Genomic DNA, 19,009 nt, shown 5'->3' with positions numbered 1-19,009 from the left:
TCAACTTTCTGATTTGAAGGCCTGCATTTGCACTTGTTTCTGTCCTGTAACTCCTGGGTCCATCTCATTTGCTCACTCAAAAAAAAAATTGCTTTTACTGTATTTGTGTTTCTTCCTAATTTATTTTGCTTTTGCGTCATCTTAAAAGTACTCAATTGTATTTATTACTGCTTGGTGTAATTCATTCTAAGCCTTTTAGTTTAAGCACTTGGGCTTCAGACCAGTTGTTTTACATTAGGAAGGTTTGTGGTCTGCACTGTGGTGGCAGGACAGGTAGCTTACATCCTTCTAAGTTGGGAACTGCTGATTGAGGGCTCAGTGTCTGTTATTCTAAAAGTGTATTAATTCTGTTTTAAACACTTGGGCTTCAGGCCAGTTATTTTACATTAAAAGGGTTCGTGGTCTGCACTCTTGTGGGCGGAGAGGCTGGACTCTTCCCTTCTAGCTGGGAATTTCTGGTTAAAGGCTTATAGTGCCTGCATATCTAAACTGCTTTTTACTGAAATTGGTACACCTTGTTTGCTGTAGCATAGACTAGATCCAGGCCTGCTGAATCTAACTTTGTTTGTATACCCTGAGCACTAATCCAGGCATTCTTTAAAGTATTCAATTGTATTTATTACTGCTTGGTAGTAACTTGATTAAAGTGTAGCTATCATTCTAAGTCTTTTGGATTAAGCACTTGGGCTTCAGAGCAGTTGTTTTACATTAGGAAGGTTTGTGTCTTGCACTGTGGTGGCAGGACAGGTAGCTTACACCCTTCTAAGTTGGGAACTGCTGATTGAGGGCTCAGTGTCTGTTATTCTAAAAGTGTATTCATTCTGGTTTAAGCACTTGGGCTTCATGCCAGTTGTTTTACATTAAGAAGGTTTGTGTCTTGCACTGTGGTGGCAGGACAGGTAGCTTACACCCTTCTAAGTTGGGAACTGCTGATTGAGGGCTTAGTGGCTGTTATTCTAAAAGTGTATTAGTTCTTGTTTAAGCACTTGGGCTTCAGGCCAGTTATTTTACATTAAAAGGGTTCGTGGTCTGCACTCTTGTGGGAGGAGAGGCTGGACTCTGCCCTTCTGAGCTGGGAATTTCTGGTTAAAGGCTTATAGTGCCTGCATATTTGAACTGCTTCTTACTGAAATTGGTACACCTTGTTTGTAGGCATTCTTTAAAGTATTCAATTGTATTTATTACTGCTTGATAGTAACTTGATTACAGTGTAGCTATCATTCTAAGTCTTTTGGATTAAGCACTTGGGCTTCAGACCAGTTGTTTTACATTAGGAAGGTTTGTGGCCTGCACTGTGGTGGCAGGACAGGTAGCTTACATCCTTCTAAGTTGTGAACTGCTGATTGAGGGCTCAGTGTCTGTTATTCTAAAAGTGTATTAGTTCTGGTCTAAGCACTTGGGCTTCAGGCCAGTTATTTTACATTAAGAAGGTTCATGGTCTGCACTCTTGTGGGAGGAGAGGCTGGACTCTGCCCTTCTGAGCTGGGAATTTCTGGTTAAAGGCTTATAGTGCCTGCATATTTGAACTGTTTCTTACTGAAATTGGTACACCTTGTTTGCTGTAGCATAGACTAGATCCAGGCATGCTGAATCTAGCTTTATTTGTATGCTGCTTGTTTGTTTGCTTGTTATTTCCCTGAATCGCTAATTCCACCTAAACCCAGCTTTTCAGTGCTTCTGTGGATCCCTAGTGATATCTGCATTGCTTACTGTACTTATTTCCTTGTTTCACTTGAAAGAAACTTACTGTTTGTCGTTTTTGCATTTAAGTTACCTGAAACACATTGCATTTAAGTTACCTGGTACTTGATCACTAAAGCTATTGTATAAGTCAGCACTAAAATATTAAGCATTACACCCTCACAAACTCCCCTCGAGTACCTCATTCCCCATTGGCCCTTTTTTTCAATTATAAAGGAATTCCCAATACTATTCTAGCATGTCCAAAGGTCAGTTGTCAATCTCCTCTCCGGTCCAGCTGGTGAATCTGGGAATCTTGAGGCAATGTTACAACTGCCTCATGTACACAGACAACCCTCTCCTCCTCCCAACAAATTCCAACACATGTGAGAGATGCAACCATATAGCCATACTGGAGGCTAAGCTCCTACATGAACTCCAAGAACAGCTAAACCCAAACATAAAACTACTGTTCAATCTCAGCCATACTACTGGATATGTACCCAAAGAGTGACGTACAGCAACAGTGGTCCCTCTCCACAAAGGTGGTGCCTCAACGGATCCTGGAAACTATCGCCCCATAAGCCTGACTAGCTTTGTCTGCAAAGCTATGGAAAGGATCATCATGGACCTCATAAATAAAGATATTGGGGACCTACAGACACTGGATCCTACCCAGTTTGGCTTTGTTAAGGGCAGATCATGCCTTTTAAACCTGGTTGATTTCTTTGAAACAGTCACCAAGGCCATTGACGAGGGGAAGATGGTCCACACAGCGTACCTGGACCTCGCAAAAGCCTTCGATACAATACCCCACTCGGGCATTATACATAAGCTCACCAGCTTAAATATAAACCCGTATGTCACCAGATGGGTTGCAAACTGGCTCAAGGACAGAACTCACATGGTTAGAATTGCTGGAGCCATGTCAGGCTCCAAACCAGTTACAAGTAGCATCCCACAAGGCTCAGTCCTGGGACCTCTCTTGTTCGGTATATATTTCTTGGAGGTACAGGCCAACACGGAAGGACTGTGGCTGACTAAGTTCGCAGATGACTGCAAACTGGGCACCATAATCGACTCTCCAGCCGACACAAGCATCCTCCAAAAGGGCCTCATAGAAACAGACAACTGGTGCCAGAGCCATGGCCTCAAGCTAAACGCCAAAAAGTGTATAGTCATCCCCTTTGGCAAAAACAAAGTGCCCACAAATTATCCCATAGGTGGTAATCCATTAAGTACAGAAGTAGTAATTAGGGACCTGGGGACCCAAGTTGATAACAATCTCTCATTTGACAACCACGTGGCCAAAGTGGTTAGAAAAACATTTTATATAGCCCACCTAATCATGAAGGGATTCACATCTAGATCAGGGGAGGTCATCGTGCCTCTTTACTCATCCCTCATCAGGCCCATAATTGAGTACAATGCCCCTTTCGGGATGTACCTTACCAGACACCTGCAGCAACTGGAAAGACCCCAAAAGTACCTCACCAAGAGGATCATAAGGCTCAAACAGATGCCATATGCTGCCCGGTTAAAGAAACTCCAGCTCTACTCAGTGGCATACTGCCTGCTCAGAGGCGATCTGTGCCTGACGTATAAAGCCATGTCCAACCTGGAATTAATGGACATGCTGCACCTCAGAAAATCCAAATCCCATCAAGCTACGCGCTTGAGAGACTTGAACCTCAGCACTGAAATAAATAGGACATGCTGGAAGGACAGATTCATATCCCAGAGGCTCCCTTCACTCTGGAATAAAATCCCAGTCCAGGTTAGGCAGAGTCCCTCATTGACTCTCTTCAAGAGGAATCTTGATGAGTGGATGGGAGATCGTAGGTTTACCCCGGGTATCACTTTTGTGTCACTGTTAGACAGAGGCACAGTATACTAACCTCGAAAAAGATCATAGCAAAATTAATTTAAAATGGGTGGCGAAAGCCAAACACACTCTGGCTAGGCTTATAAATGCCCTAGGGCAGGTAGCCTAGTATGAACCTATGAACCTATGTATCATAACTCAAACATCTCCGCAGTCAATCCCATCCACCTACCCAGCATCTCTGACAGAGCAGTCCGCAGGGAATCCCTAAAGTCTGCTCGCTCATTACACTCCCAAAAAATATGTTCCCAGTCACCTCTTTCTTGCCCACATTTGCTATCCACCTGAGGAAAAATTCTTTGGAGTCTACTTGGGGTATAAAATACCTATGTAAACACTTTTAGGCAAAGACACAAAATCTTCTAGACTCTGTTGCATATTTGGAAGATATGCATATATCCTCCCATTGTCTCTTTGTGAATTATTTATCTAATCTCTATTCTCAATTCTTTCTAAGCTTCTCTGATTGATTGTTGTAATTACCATGCAATATTTTATATGCTTTACTAATTATCCCTTTTTTAACAGCAGCTTCCGTTTTAGATTCTATTAAAAACTTTACCAGTGTTGGTCTTTCATTTAGGAGTTCCCTATTTCTTTCTCTTTCCCTATACTCTGATATCAGTTCTTGATAGGGAAGACAATTTCTAACCTGCAGTCCAAATAAATTCTTGACCTCTTCCCATTCTATTACCGTTCCCTTTCTAGTTATTTGCTCCCAATACCTTGGCTCCTTAGTCAGTTTTCTTCAATAAATTCCAGCCCCCTCTTGCCTATTATCTGTATCCCTGACCACAGTCATCCCTATTGGCAAAATCTCTTTACTCCATTCTCATGCTGGTTTCGTTCATAGAAAACTCCCTTCTATTTTATGAATATAATACTCCATATGATTTTTGTTGTTCTTAAGAGTCTGCATCCAAAATCCCAATTTCTCTTTATTTATTGAGCTTTCTCCTTGTATCAGCATCATTCCTTTCCACTTTGAATTATAGTTTTCTGCTTGTGCTATATATAAGAGCCTTAACTGCTTTGCTCTAAAATACCCCTTCAAATTGGGTAATCTTAGTCAGCCTTGTTCTATTGGAAGAATCAGTTTATCCCACTTGACCCTTGCTGTCTTCCCTTCCCAGATAAAATCCTTCAACTCTTTTTAAATTGCTATCCACAGTTTCTCCTCTGGTCGATAACAATATGCCTGACCTGTCTATAAGACTAAAGGGACTAAAAGCATTTTAATGGCTTGTATCTTAGTATCCATATCCATATCCATATCCATATAACAAAGCTTCCAGTTTCTCAATGTTTGTATTACCTTCTGTTTAGTCTCTTCCCTGATATCTTTAGCTGCCACAATAGAGTAATTTCTAATCCATACTCCTAAATACTTCATTTTATCATGTCCCCATAAATATGGATATTGTTGGACCAATTCGTGTGTGGGTACATAATTTACAGCTATTGCCTTTGTTTTAGCTTCATTAATTTTGTATCCTGAGAAGATATGAAATTGTTTTAAAATGTTCCACAATACTGTAATATCCCTTTCTGGTTTTGGCATGTATAAAATAATACCATCTGAAAATAGAGACAGCTTTTCCTGACTGCCGTACCAATTATATCCTTGGATTTCTGGGTCCCTTATTTTCTTTGCCAATGGTTCTAACTATAATGCAAACAACAAAGGGGAAGTCAACAGCCCTGCCTCATTCCTCATTCAACCAGAAATTATCGAATAGGACCCCACCCACTTTAATTTGTGCCTCAAATCCCTCATATATTCATATATTCTACTAATCAACCTTACAATTGTATCAGGGAAAGCAAATGCTTCCATTGCCCTGCTCATGAAGTCACAGTCAACTCTGTCAAATGCTTTCTCTGCATCAAGACCCACCAATAAAAGTGGTATTTTCTTATACTCTGCTTCCCCCTGGATCATCATTCTGTTAATATTGTCAAATGTTTGCCTCCCCTCCACAAAACCACACTGATCCATATCTTTCAATTTTGGTATCACTTTTGCCATTCTTTTAGCCATTACAGACAACACTTTATAATCATCATTAGCATTGAAATGGGACTGAATGAAGCTGGATCCAATGGATCTTTACCCTTTTTAGGTATCACCGTTACCACCACCTTTTTCCAGGATGCTGGTACTTCTCTTCCTCTTAAAATACTGCTAAACAAAACCTTCCAGATCTTTATCATTTTTTTCTCTCCTAACTTTTAAACTTCCACAAGAATACCATCTATTCCTGGAGACTTTCCTGTAGGTTGGTTATGCATAGCCATTTTATCTCATCCCTTCCTAGCTTGTTAGTAATTGAGCCTCATCTACCTCTAACCTTGGCACATTTAATTCTTCCATAAACATTTCCATTTGTACATTTTCTTGAGTTCCATATTTCTCTGCTTTATACTTTCATAGAATTTCTGAAATATTTCTAATACTTCTACACAGCCTCTTGTTATCTTCCTTGTTATAGCTTGGTGACAGACCTTTCCACTTTCTGTTGCCTGAGTTGTTGTGCTAAAAGTTTTTGGGCTCTAGAATTATTATCAAAAAACAGTTGCTTAACTGCAATCTTTCTAAACTCATGCATAATATTGAGGTAATCCCTTATTTTCTGTTTAGCATTCTGCAGTTGCTCCTTTTCTTGTTCTGAGAGATTCCCCCTATTTTGCAATACGTTAACATTTGTCAAGCCCTCTAAATAATTCTTCTTACTGTTTAACCATGTCTCCCTTTCTTTTATTTCCACCCTAGTTTTAAACTCTACTTTAATTTTATCCCACTCCCTAACTATGTTTTCAGAAGAAAATTCTATCTTCTCTAGTAGCTTCTGAATTAATTCCAAAATGCATTCCTTGAATTCCTGTCTTTTCAACTGATAGGTCTCATTTTTATTTCATTACCTTGGATTTTTATTTTAGTTATTATTGGTGCATGATCTGAAATAGTTGTTGGATTTGTTTCAATACCTTCAATTAAATGCACATGTTCCTGTGAGATATAAAATCTATCTAGCCTAGCCCAGTTTTTGTATCTTGGTGAGTAATATGTGAATTCACTCCAAACTCCTAGTACTGAATTCACATCTTCCATGCCAAACATGTTCATAAATGTCTTTAAAAACCCACCCTCCCTTGTTATATTTTCCCTTTTACGCCCCCAGACACATCTTCACTGTTGCAAACCAAATTCCAGTCTCCACCTATAAGTAATATTCCTTGCTGAAAAATTATTTTCTTAAGCTCCATTATAGCAGTTTTAGAGGAGATGTAAATGCATGCCAGTGTAATCCTCTTCCATAGCCATTAGCCCCTTAGTACTACTATCTTCTATTGTCTTTTTCCCCCCTCTTCTATCAGTATTGAAGCTCCTCTTGCAATTAATATAAGTGCTCCTCTTTTCCTTTGCCCCAGATATTCCACTGAATACCCATTCTGAAAACCTTTCTTTAACAAATTCACATGTTCATTTCTTTCCAGGAGTGTCTCCTGTAGCATAGCTATTTGCACTCTACATTTTTTAATATAGTGCACTAGTCTTTCTTTTTTACATTTATCTGTAAGACCATTTAGATTGAAAGACATACAGAAAGCAGCACTTCTTATATAGTTATTATTACCACCTTTTATGTACAATTGCTTTTTGTTAAATATCTAGTTTCAACTTTTATCTCAAATGTATATACTGTTCGGCAGATTGGTCTTTTATACAGTTGTTTCTTGTCATAAACACTTGTGGTTATGCCACATCTTGGATTCCTATTACTAGATCACAGACGCAGTTTGTTGAATGCATCTTGATCAAACTGACAAGAGCGAAAAGGGAAAATAACGAAGTGGCTTTTCAACAAAGTTTTTCCCTGGGAAAGAATTTGCTTGGCCGCTTTCATTACTTTGACATTTTCGGCACTGTTGTGCAATCTCAGAGTTGGCATATTTAAGTGGGGGGTGTAATGTTTTAAAGTATTTTTTTTTTTGGAACAGCGATTTTTTCCCTTGGAAAAAAATGCTGTTCTGAGATTTTGACGTTGTAATCTTTCGCTTACATGGGGTCGATTATTTATTGTTCACTTTTCTAAGTGTGCGATAATATAATATAGACCCCCACATCTTACATAACTTTTTGTTTTTTTGAACGCCCTCAAATAGAACAAGCAACCCCCCACAAAACCCTCCTAAAACCTATTAACTTAATAATAACATACAAAACTATGTACATCTTCAAATATTAAAGTTTTTGCTTCCTAATAAGAACACAAGTTCTAAGTTGATAGTTACACAGACAGGCTACAGTTAACCAAAAAGAAAGGTTAAGCATGCTAAGACACATAGTACAGCCTGTGCTACTTGTAAGTGCTATTTGATTTTGTATGTCTTTATAGCTCTCCCAGTAGAGAAAACACGTAAATGCTTTCAGTAAGCATTTTCTCCAAGCCATTTCTCTTTATCAAATTGTCATCCAGTGGCATGCAAACCAGACACAAACCTGCTACAGGTACCTTTTTTATCAAAACAAAGCCTTACAATATTCAATATTCTTTTTCATTTACATGCTTTGTAATAAACTTGTTACTGGATACCGCCTAGGGTTTTAACCCACTCATTTCCTTATATAAGCATGGGAAAAAGCACACTGATTTTTCTTTTGTCATACTCTCTTAACCAGACCCTTCCTTTCTCTTTCTTCCCCCATCTCCTCCCCTCCTCCTTTTTTCATTGCAGTGCCTACATTTCTTAAATCTGAACAACAAAAAATAGACAAGGGTGAAAAAGAAAAAAAAAACAGTGAGAAAACTTTACTTCAAGTCTAATTGGTTTTGCATTATCTTTAAAGCTGTCACACCTGGGAAAACTCCTGATTGTTTTTAAAGAACATTATGCCCTAGCCAATTTCTCTGTTCTTTTTTTTCCCTCAGCCAATCCCCTTCCACCATACTGTCTCCAGTTTCTCTTTATCAGATTGTCTCCATGGAGACATGAAGACCAGCTGCGGAAATGCTACTTAGTATACATACATGCAATTGCTAAAAAAGCCTCATATTTTTCAATATTTTTTTTCATTTACTTGCTCTCTCTTAAAACAAAGGTCCTTAATCAATCATTTCTCCATGCAAGAATGAAAAAAAGCACATTACATTGAACTTTGTCATGCTTTTTTAACCAGGCTCCCTTTTTTTGTTTTGTTTTTATGATTATTGCATTGCGTATATTTCTCAAAACTGCACAAGAAGAAAAAGAGAAGGGGGAGAAAAAGAAAAACAGCATCTGTTTACAATCCCCATTACACTTAAAATAGCATGTAAAGAAAACAATGCACCACAAATACAGTACTATTAAGAAAAGAAAGTGTTTTCTTTATTTAAGTTTAGCATTCTCCTCTCTCTTCCCCTCCTCAAAGCATTTTTCCAAATATTAATGGCATGAAGTAGGGCATATACTTTAGAGTCCCCCACACATCAAACAAATTTTGAAAAAGTCCAATATTTCAGATTTTCTTGTTCTGTCATATTTCACAAATATAATTACTACATTGTAGTCCCACATTGAGTTATTGATTTTATTACTGTTCTTCTCCGTCACCCAAATCCTGTCTCTGCTTCATTTCCAACATACTTTTGATTCTTAAGTTAACTCTCATGCTCCCTTCCTTCTCTCCATTTTCCACTGAAATACTGGAAAAGGGTTCACAGGTACAGTCAGTCTCTCTGTGGTATTTATTACAAGAAGAACAAGAAGCAGAATTGCCTGTTTCACAGCTCAGTTTTGGTTGGACAAACTTTTGTATTTCCTCCTTAACATGCATTACATCAAAAAATTATTTTGTCCCTCCAGGGAAGAATACCTTGAAGACAGCTGGATACAGCAGTTTGAATCTCACACCTGCATCACCACATTTTCTGAATAGCAGAATGAATTTACTCCACTTTTACCTGGTGTACAATGAGTAATCATTCTCCACAAATACTCCGCTGTTTCCCACAGTTTTGTTAGAAGCAACTCCTTCTGCTGGTAGGATTGCATCCTTACTATTATAGGTCTAGGCTGCTTTCTTATGGTTAGGCTTGGAGCATATACACAATGTGTCCATTCAACTAACAGTTCCTGTTGTGGAATACCAGTCCAGTTGCTTATCTGTGCTTTCATAAAATTAATGCAGTCTGTTCCTTCCAGCTTCTCTGATATAGCTGAAAATCTCAGGTTTTCCCTATGTGCTCAGTCCTCTAATTCTATTATTTTTTTTAAACATCTCTTCCTGAGCAGTCTCATATTCAGCCAGCCTTTTCTTCATTTCGACCTTTGATTTTTGCAGCTTTATCATCTCATCTGAACATTCGTGTAAAGCTTCTTCCATTTTTCCAGTCTTTTGCTGTTTGTGTTGATATACTCCCAGTGTTTTGTTTATTTTAACCAGGTCTGTATGTAGTTGTCTTATATCTTCCTGTAGGTTATTGGAAGTCATGTCTGAAGACTGCATTACATTTTGCTAAACAGCTGCAGAACTCTCCCCAGTCAGTGTTTCTTACTCACTTTTGTAGCTGATTTTTGTCCATGTCTTCTGTGTTTCTTTGTTCTTGGCATCCAGGTAGTGTACTTACTAGACAGTTACTGAAATTCCTGCTAAGTTTCTATTTTCATACTGGAGAGCTAGAAACAAGCTGTTACTTAGTGTGCAGCCATCTTGGAATGCTTTCTCAGTTATTTTTGAGTGTAAAGGGGATACTAAAGTAAACAGGTTCCCCTTTTTTCTTCTTTCTTTATTCCTTGTTCACTTTTAAGAAATGTAGGCACTGCAATGTAAAAAAGAAGAACAGTGTAGTCAAAAGAGCATGATACAAGGCAAATTGATGTGCTTTTTTTACTCTTGCATAGTGGAATGACTGGACTAAGGCCATTGGCTTGCTAGGGGAAGCAAATAAATAAAAAAGAACACTAAATATCATAAAAAGTTTCCCCCTAGCAAATAAATGAGTGCTCCAAGTAGAGGCAACTGCGCATTTTTATTCTCATATCTCTGTGGAGACAATCTGAAAAGGGGCAATAAAAACAAAACACTTGTTTATTTCAATGACTAGGTGATAATGTTTCCTGAAAGCATTCAAGTGTTTTTCTAATATGGGAGGAGAATAAAGATAAAACAAAAACAGACAGCACTTAGCATGGGTAACCTTCCTTATAAATTAATCCAAGTCTGCAACTGTGGCCGTCAGTCTGCACAATTGTTCCTGTTAGGAGGGTTAAATGTCAATATTTTAAGATGCAAGTATTTTTGTGTCTCAGTATTAAGTTAATAGGTTTTAGGGGTGTTCTAGGTGTATGTTTTTTTGAGGGCTTTCACTAGAACAAAAAGTTTTGCAAGATGTGGCAAAGGTTCAAATGGATATGACAAGAAACAACTATATAAAAGATAAGCCTGCCAACATTAGTGTATTTATGTAACACATAAACTGAAACTACACATAAAAGAAAAAAGTATTACAGATAACAGGTGGAAATAATAACATCTAAACATAATGACAGCACTTTCTACATTATCTTTAAATGTAAATGGTTTCAAAGATATGTCACTTGTCCCGGCAGGATAAAACAGATTAACAGTTGTGGGTTTGGTTCAAGCAGCTTTATTATATACAAACACATCAGGATTGAGGCTTAGCAACTTAAACTTAAACAAACTTATAAACAGACAGACTACTGCACATGTTAACACTCTGGCTGTTCTCTAAAAATGGCACTGCTGCCTGCATGTGCTCTCTATTTATATGCACGTGCCCTCACTTTGAAATGCTTCTTAAAGTTAAAACACATGTTCTACATCCTCCCTCTTTGAGAAATAAGTCATACACTGAAAAAGACAACATTCATTGACATGCAATTGTACAGAAATTATCCTTTGACATGCAATTATGCAGAACTAATTATTTGACATACAATCATACATAACTAAATACAAATAAAACAATCCTGTCCAGATTGCTGTGTATTTTACACTAGGTATAGAAATAGGACCTGATCATGTGACATAAAAATTAGAACTGGGTCTAGCAATGGGGACTGTCTTTAATGAATGTTCAACTTCAGGGACATCATCAGGAATGGGAATAGGTACTGAATAGATACTGAGACATGTCCTTCAACAGGAACATCATCAGGGTTTCTCTGAGATCTACAGTCTGTATCACAGGTACGATGCCGTGATATTGATTCAGACACCAGAAGAAGATGCCTGTGATTTCTTCTGTATTCTATACCCTCAGATTCCATTATGTAGGATCTTGGCTTGGTACATGTACCTCTCACTTGACCAATTAGATCAAAACCTTTCACCGTTTGTATCCTCACTATCTCTCCTTCTTTCAATGGATGAAGAAATCTGCTCATTTTATCATAGCTGGACTTCTGAAAGGAATGCTTTTTAAATATTTGGGCTTTGATTGCTCTGTTGATTTTAGAATCAGGCACCAACAAACTGTAACTGATAGGCAAGGCTGTTCTGGCTTGCCTAGATAGAAGTCTCTGAGCAGGTGAGCCAAGTAAGTTGTCATAGGGTATATTTCTGAGATTAAGCAAATTTAAGAAGATATTAGTATTGTCACACTTTGATCTTTCTAGTAATTGCTTTGCACTTTGTACTACATGTTCAGCCAGGCCATTTGACTGTGGGTATTCCGGACTGCTAGTAATATGGATAAAGTCCCACTCTTTTGCAAATTTCTGAAATAACTGACCGTTAAACTGGGCACCATTGTCAGAAATAACTTTGTGTAGACTACCATGCACTGAGAAGTGATGTTTCAACTTAGTAATGACAATACTGGACATTAGGGTAGGCAGCAGATCAATCTCAAACCAGTTCAAATAAGAGTCTACCAACACTAAGTAATTCTGATTGTTCCACCTAATTATGTCAGTGGCTACTATTGACCAAGGTAATTCAGGCATCTGTCTTAGCTGAAGTGGGTCTTTTTGCAAATGCGGTTTAGTACTAATGCATACTGTACAAGATTAAAGTACTTTATCAATGTCATTTGACAGAGAAGGACAAAATATTAGCCCTCTCACCATTCTTTTGGTAGCTTTGTAACCTGGGTGGCCACGATGCAAAATCTGAATGTACTCATGTGTAAGGAAGTAGGAACAATAACTTTAGGACCTTTGACAATTATACCATCTTCCATCAACATCTCATCTCTGTAAGGAAAATAAGGTTGCTCTCCTGTTGGTACACAAGATTGCTTTGATGGCCATCCAACACTGATGAAGTGGTTCAGCTTTTGCAAAACTGGATCAGTCTCTGCATGATCTCTTACCTCATCAAGTCTTGTGGTAGAAAAGTTATGCAACTCCATGACATTGAAATCAAAATTCTCTGCATCAGGTTTTTCTGTGGTATCTCTGGGTGATCTGGATAAGGTATCAGCCAGATAAAGAAGTTTGCCTTTTGTATAGACCATTTTGAAGTTGTACTTTTGTAATCTGAGCATCATTATTTGTAGTCTTGCTGGAGCTGTATGCATAGGCTTCTTTATAATAGTGACTAGAGGTTGATGATCAGTCTTGATCTGGATAGCTTGGCCATAAACATAATCATGGAACTTCGAAGATGTGAACACAATTGCCAAAAGCGCCTCTCAGTTTGAGCATACTGCATCTCAGTTTGGGTAATAGTTCTAGACACACAGGCTACTGGTCTGCCCTCTTGAAAACTAACTGCACCAAGACTGAACTTTGAAGCCTCACAGGAAAGAATTACTGGTTTGTGGACATCATAGTATCTCAATGTGGGTGGACTGGCAAGTTTCTGTTTAAGGTCATCAAATTCTCTCTGGTGTTGTTCCAACCATGACCAGGCAATATTTTTGCATATCAGCTCTCTTAAAGGTGCTGATAATTCACTGAAGTCTGGTATAAACTTGCCCAAATAGTTAACCATACCAAGAAAATGCTGTAAGGATTGGACATTGTCTGGAGCTAGCATCACAAGAATGGCTGTTTGTTTGGAAGGGTCTGATCGTAAGCCTGTACTGGTAAATAAATGACCTACATAAGTAACTTCTGGTAGCCTGAATTTACATTTCTGAGGACTGAGCTTTAAATTCACTTCATGTACTCAGTCCAGAACTTTCCTGAGGTTTCTGTCATGCTCTGCTTCACCATTACCTCCAACTAGTAAATCTACTACTATAGCATATGGATACCCTGAAGAAATTTGCTCCATTGCACGGTGAAAGACTTCACTGGCAGAATTTATTCCAAAAGGTATTCTGAGAAATCTGTATCTACCAAATGAGGTACTTAATGTAGTCTGTAGTGAAGATTTGAGATCAAGCATTACTTGCCAAAATGAACTCTGCATCCAAGACAGAAAAAAAGAGTGGCATTTGGCATTAGGGTAGCATCTTCCTTGACTGTACACATAGGATGATGGGGTCAATGCTTTGTTTAGGTCCCTTGGGTCAATACATATTCTGATTTTATCGGAGCTTTTCTTATGAGCCACTACCATGTAAGATACACATTCAGTTGGTTTTGTGACTGAACAAATCACACCTTGTTGCATAATTTTTTCTAACTAGACCTTGACTTTGTCCTGCATAGCTATTGGAACTTTTCTCACTGGTCTGACCACTGGACTGACCTCTGGGTCTAATTTCATGGAGTACACAACTGGGAAGTTTACCTAACTTGTCTTTGAAAACAGCATATCCTGAGAAAATAGCATTGGTGAAAGGTGGAACTAGAACATGCGCTTACATGATGGACATTTTTGGTAAAAGAAAGCACTTTCATACATAATGACTGCACAGGTCTTCTGACTACATCAGATTGCAAGCTGTAGCTGTTCCCAGCTGAATAGCATGAAAGCGCTATTAAGCCTTCAGTTTGAATCTCTTCACCTCCATAAGCAACAGGCTTCACACAACTGGCCAAATTAAGCTGTTCACTAGCTCTTACTCTAGCAAATGTTTCTGCTGACATAACATTGCACTTTGAGCTAGTGTCTACTGTGAGCTCCGTGGGTTTATCATTGCTCAGAATAGTACAATTTCTTTGCCAGTAAATCTACTGCCTTATCCCTTTCACCAACCACTGATACACCATCTACATAGAAAGTAGAGTTGCAGATTTCTATATGATCACCTTTTGAGTGACTTTTTTTAATAAATGAATTAGGCTTGCTTGATTTACAACTTTTGAAAGTGGTTCCATTTTTTATACTTGTGACATTGCTGACCAAATGCTAAGCACTTCTCTCTTTTAGACTCATGATTGTCACAACAGTTACAAAAGTTAACAGTAAGACTTGACTTGGGATTTGCTGACTCCCCCTTGTGCTGCACTGAGCATGTCCATTTTACTGAGCTAGTCTTGGAACTTGCTGGAAGGGTAAGGGTTCTCCCTGGAAATCCCACAGGGGCTACAACTGACATGTGCTTAGGTCTGTTTCTGTTAGCCATGTGCTGCATGATGTCTACGTTTGCTCTAGAGGCTGCTGAAACCATGCTCTTATCACTTGCAAGCATATTTGTGTGCCTTTCTGTAAGCTCATGTACTTGACAAATCTCTATAACTTTTCCCAACATTAAATCCCTGTCTTGAAGCAAAATCTTTCTCACAGCAGCATTATTAACACCACACACAAGCCTGTCTTTTATCAACTCATCTTTCAAATCAATAAACCTGCACATTTTAGCCTTGTTTCTCAATTCAGTAATATAAGCTGCAAAAGTTTCTCCTGGATTTTCGGTCTCTTGTATAAAATAGGTGCCTCTCCAATGTAACATTTGTCTGGAGGTTACACATTTTTCTAAATGTATGTTTCAAGCACTCAGGGTCCTCCCTTGACTCAGCTTGTACAACAATATGGTGGTTCTCCCCTTCTCCTGCATATACTGCTGTTGCATAGACAAATGAATGCTCTCTTTCAATTGCTTCTGACCCTGCTAAGTTAAACAAAATAAATGCCCTCGTACATGCATCTTTATTAAAAAAAGCTGCCTGTATGAAAATCATATTCCTGCTCAAATATTCTCCAATTCTCTGCAATATTATGATCAAATACAAGTGGACTGGGTCTGCAAAATGCCTCTGCTATATCAACATACAGTAATAAAGACCCTTATGTACAAATATACACATATACATCAGAAACTTATGCCAGACCTTGTAATTATGCCCACTAGTACAGCAGACTCTTCTAAATAACTATACTTTGTGAAATAAGTCTCCGTAGCACAAGAACACTTTGAAATCAATATACTTTGTGAAACCACCCCTTATCAGTGTAAGAAACACTTCAAAATGACTGCACACAGCACAAGAAGCTTCTCCAAATAATTGTACTTTGTGGAATAACTGTACTGTGTGAGAAATACTTTGAAATGACTGCACTCTGAGAATAAAATGTACACAGCACAAGAAACTTTTCAAAATGACTGTATTCTGACTGTACTTTGCAAAATAACTGTACTTTGCACACAGTAAACTCTTCAAAATAATTGTACTGTAATAAAGCACACACTACAAACACTTTGCACACTCTGAAATACTTCAAACAACTCTAGTTATACTTTGAATAGCTTTGGTCAATGCAAACTAGTAGCTCATGTCAAAAAACATGGTCATTTACTAAAAAAAACATGCAGGCACCTTGCATTTTTATACTTATTTTGCCCTTTTATTGTACTCGTTGTGCCCATTTGACCTCTTATCATACTTGTTATACTTTTCTTGTGCTAGTTTTACTTTAAACATGCTCGTTATGCAAATCGGAAGTAACTCTGAACACCCACATAAGTATTTCTGATAATTCTATCAAATATTATGGTTTTGAATATTTCATTTAATCAATAATGCATTTTGTGCCCTTTGTTTGATTAATAATGTGGTTTGTGCCACTCATTTGATTAATAATGCTTTTTGTGCTTTGTGAATGCTTTGTATCATTTTCTTTACAAAATGAATAATTTATGCGAGTCTTGGTTACCTGAAATTAATTTCTGGCCATTTTAATCACCCAACAAGCTCAATGTACCTTCACCATTAACTCTGCATGTCATGGCTTGAAGAAGTTCAGTCTCTATCCTGGTTCTGACACCATGTCACTCGTCCTGTCAGGATAAAACAGGCGAACAATTGTGGGTTTGGTTCAAGCAGCTTTATTATATACAAATATCAGGATTGAGGCTTAGTAACTTAAACTTAAATAAACTTATAAACAGACTGGCTACTGCACTCATACATGTTAACACTGGCTGTTCTCTCAAAATGGCACTGCTGCCTGCATGTGCTCTCTATTTATATGCATGTGCCATCACGTTGAAATGCTTCTTAAAGTTACAACACACGCTCTGTTCTACAAGATATATACAGAAAAGAAAGAGTATTGAAATATATATAAATATGTACAGTGCAAATATCTATTCTACAGGAGAAACATTTGGAAAGAACTGACCACATGAATTTGATATAGAAAGGATCTCAGGATGGTTATTCAGTGAAATAACTGGGACAAAGGAAACAGGAACTACTTATATTAATTGCAAGAGGAGCTCCAAAAATGATAGAAGAGGGAAAAAAGATAATAATGGTACATTTGTAGTACTAAGGGGCTACTGCGAAAGGAGGAGGATTACACTGGCATGTAATTACATTCCCCTAAAACTGCTATAATTGAGCTTAAGAAAATTCTGGGAGTAATCATCAGCTTTCAGCAGGGAATATTACTTATAGATGGAACTGGAATTTGATTTGCAGCAGTGAAGATATATTTGGGGGGCCCAGAAGGGAAAATATAACAAAAGAGAGTAGATTTTTGAAGAAAGTTATGAAAATATCTGGCATGCAAGATGTGAATGAGTAGGGGGTTCAGAGTGAATTTACACAATAATCCCTAAGGTATAAAAGCTGAATTAGGCAAGACAGAACTCATATTTCACAGGAACATGTGCATTTTATTGAAAGTTTTGATACACTTCCTATAACTATTTCAGAGCATGTACATATAACTAAAAATGCAGGGTTAATGAAATAAAAGCAAGGAACTGGCCCTTTCCCCCATCTATTAAAAAGAGAGAAATTTATGGAATGAGTAGTGGAAATTATTCAGGAGTTATTAGGAAAGATAGAAATTTCTTTTACAAATATAGCCAGGGAGGGGGATAAAATTAAACTGGAGTTTAAAAATAGGGTGGAAATAAAAGAAAGAGAAATATGGTTAAGAAGTAAGAAGAATTATTTAGAGGGACTGACAAATGTTAATGTATTGCAGAATAGGGTGAATCTCACAGAACAAAAAAGCAGCAATTGCAGAATGTTAAACAGAAAATAAGGGATTACCTTGGTAATATGCATGAGTTTAGAAGGAGTGACACTAAGCAACTGTTTTTGATAATAACTCCAGAGCTCAAACCTTTCAGCACAATGACTCAGGCAACAGAAAGTAGAATGGGTTGTTGCCAAGCTTAGAAAGCCTAAAACAAGGAAGATAACCTGAGATCCTGTAGAGATAATATAAATATTTTAGACATTTTATGAAAATCTGTATAAAGTAGAGAACTACAGAAGTCAAGAAAAGGTACAAATGGAAAGGTTTATGGAACAATTACATATGCCAAGATTAGAGGTCAATAAGGCTCAATTACTAACAGTTAGGATAGGAGGAGATGAGATAAAAGTGTTGATATATAATCAATATACAGGGAAGTCCCCAGGAACAGACTGTATTCATGTGAAAGTTTGGAAGCTAGAAGGAAAAAACTGATAACAATATGGAAGGTTTTGTTTAACAGTATTGTAAAAGGAGGAACAGCTCCTTGAAGAAAGCGGTGGTGGCTATAATACCTAAAGATGGTAAAGACCCATCAGATCCAACTTTATAGAGGCCCATTTCAGTTCTAAACCATGATTATAAAGTGATTATGTCTATAATGGCCAAAAGACTGGAAATGGTAATGCCAAAATTGACAGATATGGATCAATGTAGTTTTGTAGAAGAGAGGTAAACATTTGACAACATTAACAGAATAACGATGATCCAAAGGGAAGCATAATCTAAGAAAATACCACTGTTGTTGATTGGTCTTGATGCAGAGAAAGCATTTGACAGAGTAAGCTGGGATTTTAATGAACAGGGCAATGAAAGCATTTGCATTCTCTGATAAAATTATAAGGTTCATTATGAGGATATATGAGATCTGAGCGAAAATAAAAGTGGGAGGGTTCCTCTCTCATAAGTTTTGTTTGAGCAGAGGAACCAGCCAGGGATGCACTCTCTTTCCTTTGTTATTTGTATTATATTTAGAACCATTGGCAAAGAAAATAAGGGACTCAGAAATTCAAGGATATAATTGGTATGGTAGTCAAGAAAAGCTGGCTTTATGTGCAGATGATATTATTTTATACCTGATAAAACCAGAAAAGAACATT

Source organism: Protopterus annectens, chromosome 9.part0 (assembly GCF_019279795.1).
Source record: "Protopterus annectens isolate FY-2018-M chromosome 9.part0, PAN1.0, whole genome shotgun sequence".
NCBI lineage: Eukaryota > Metazoa > Chordata > Ceratodontiformes > Protopteridae > Protopterus > Protopterus annectens.
This window is presented reverse-complemented; position numbering follows the sequence as displayed.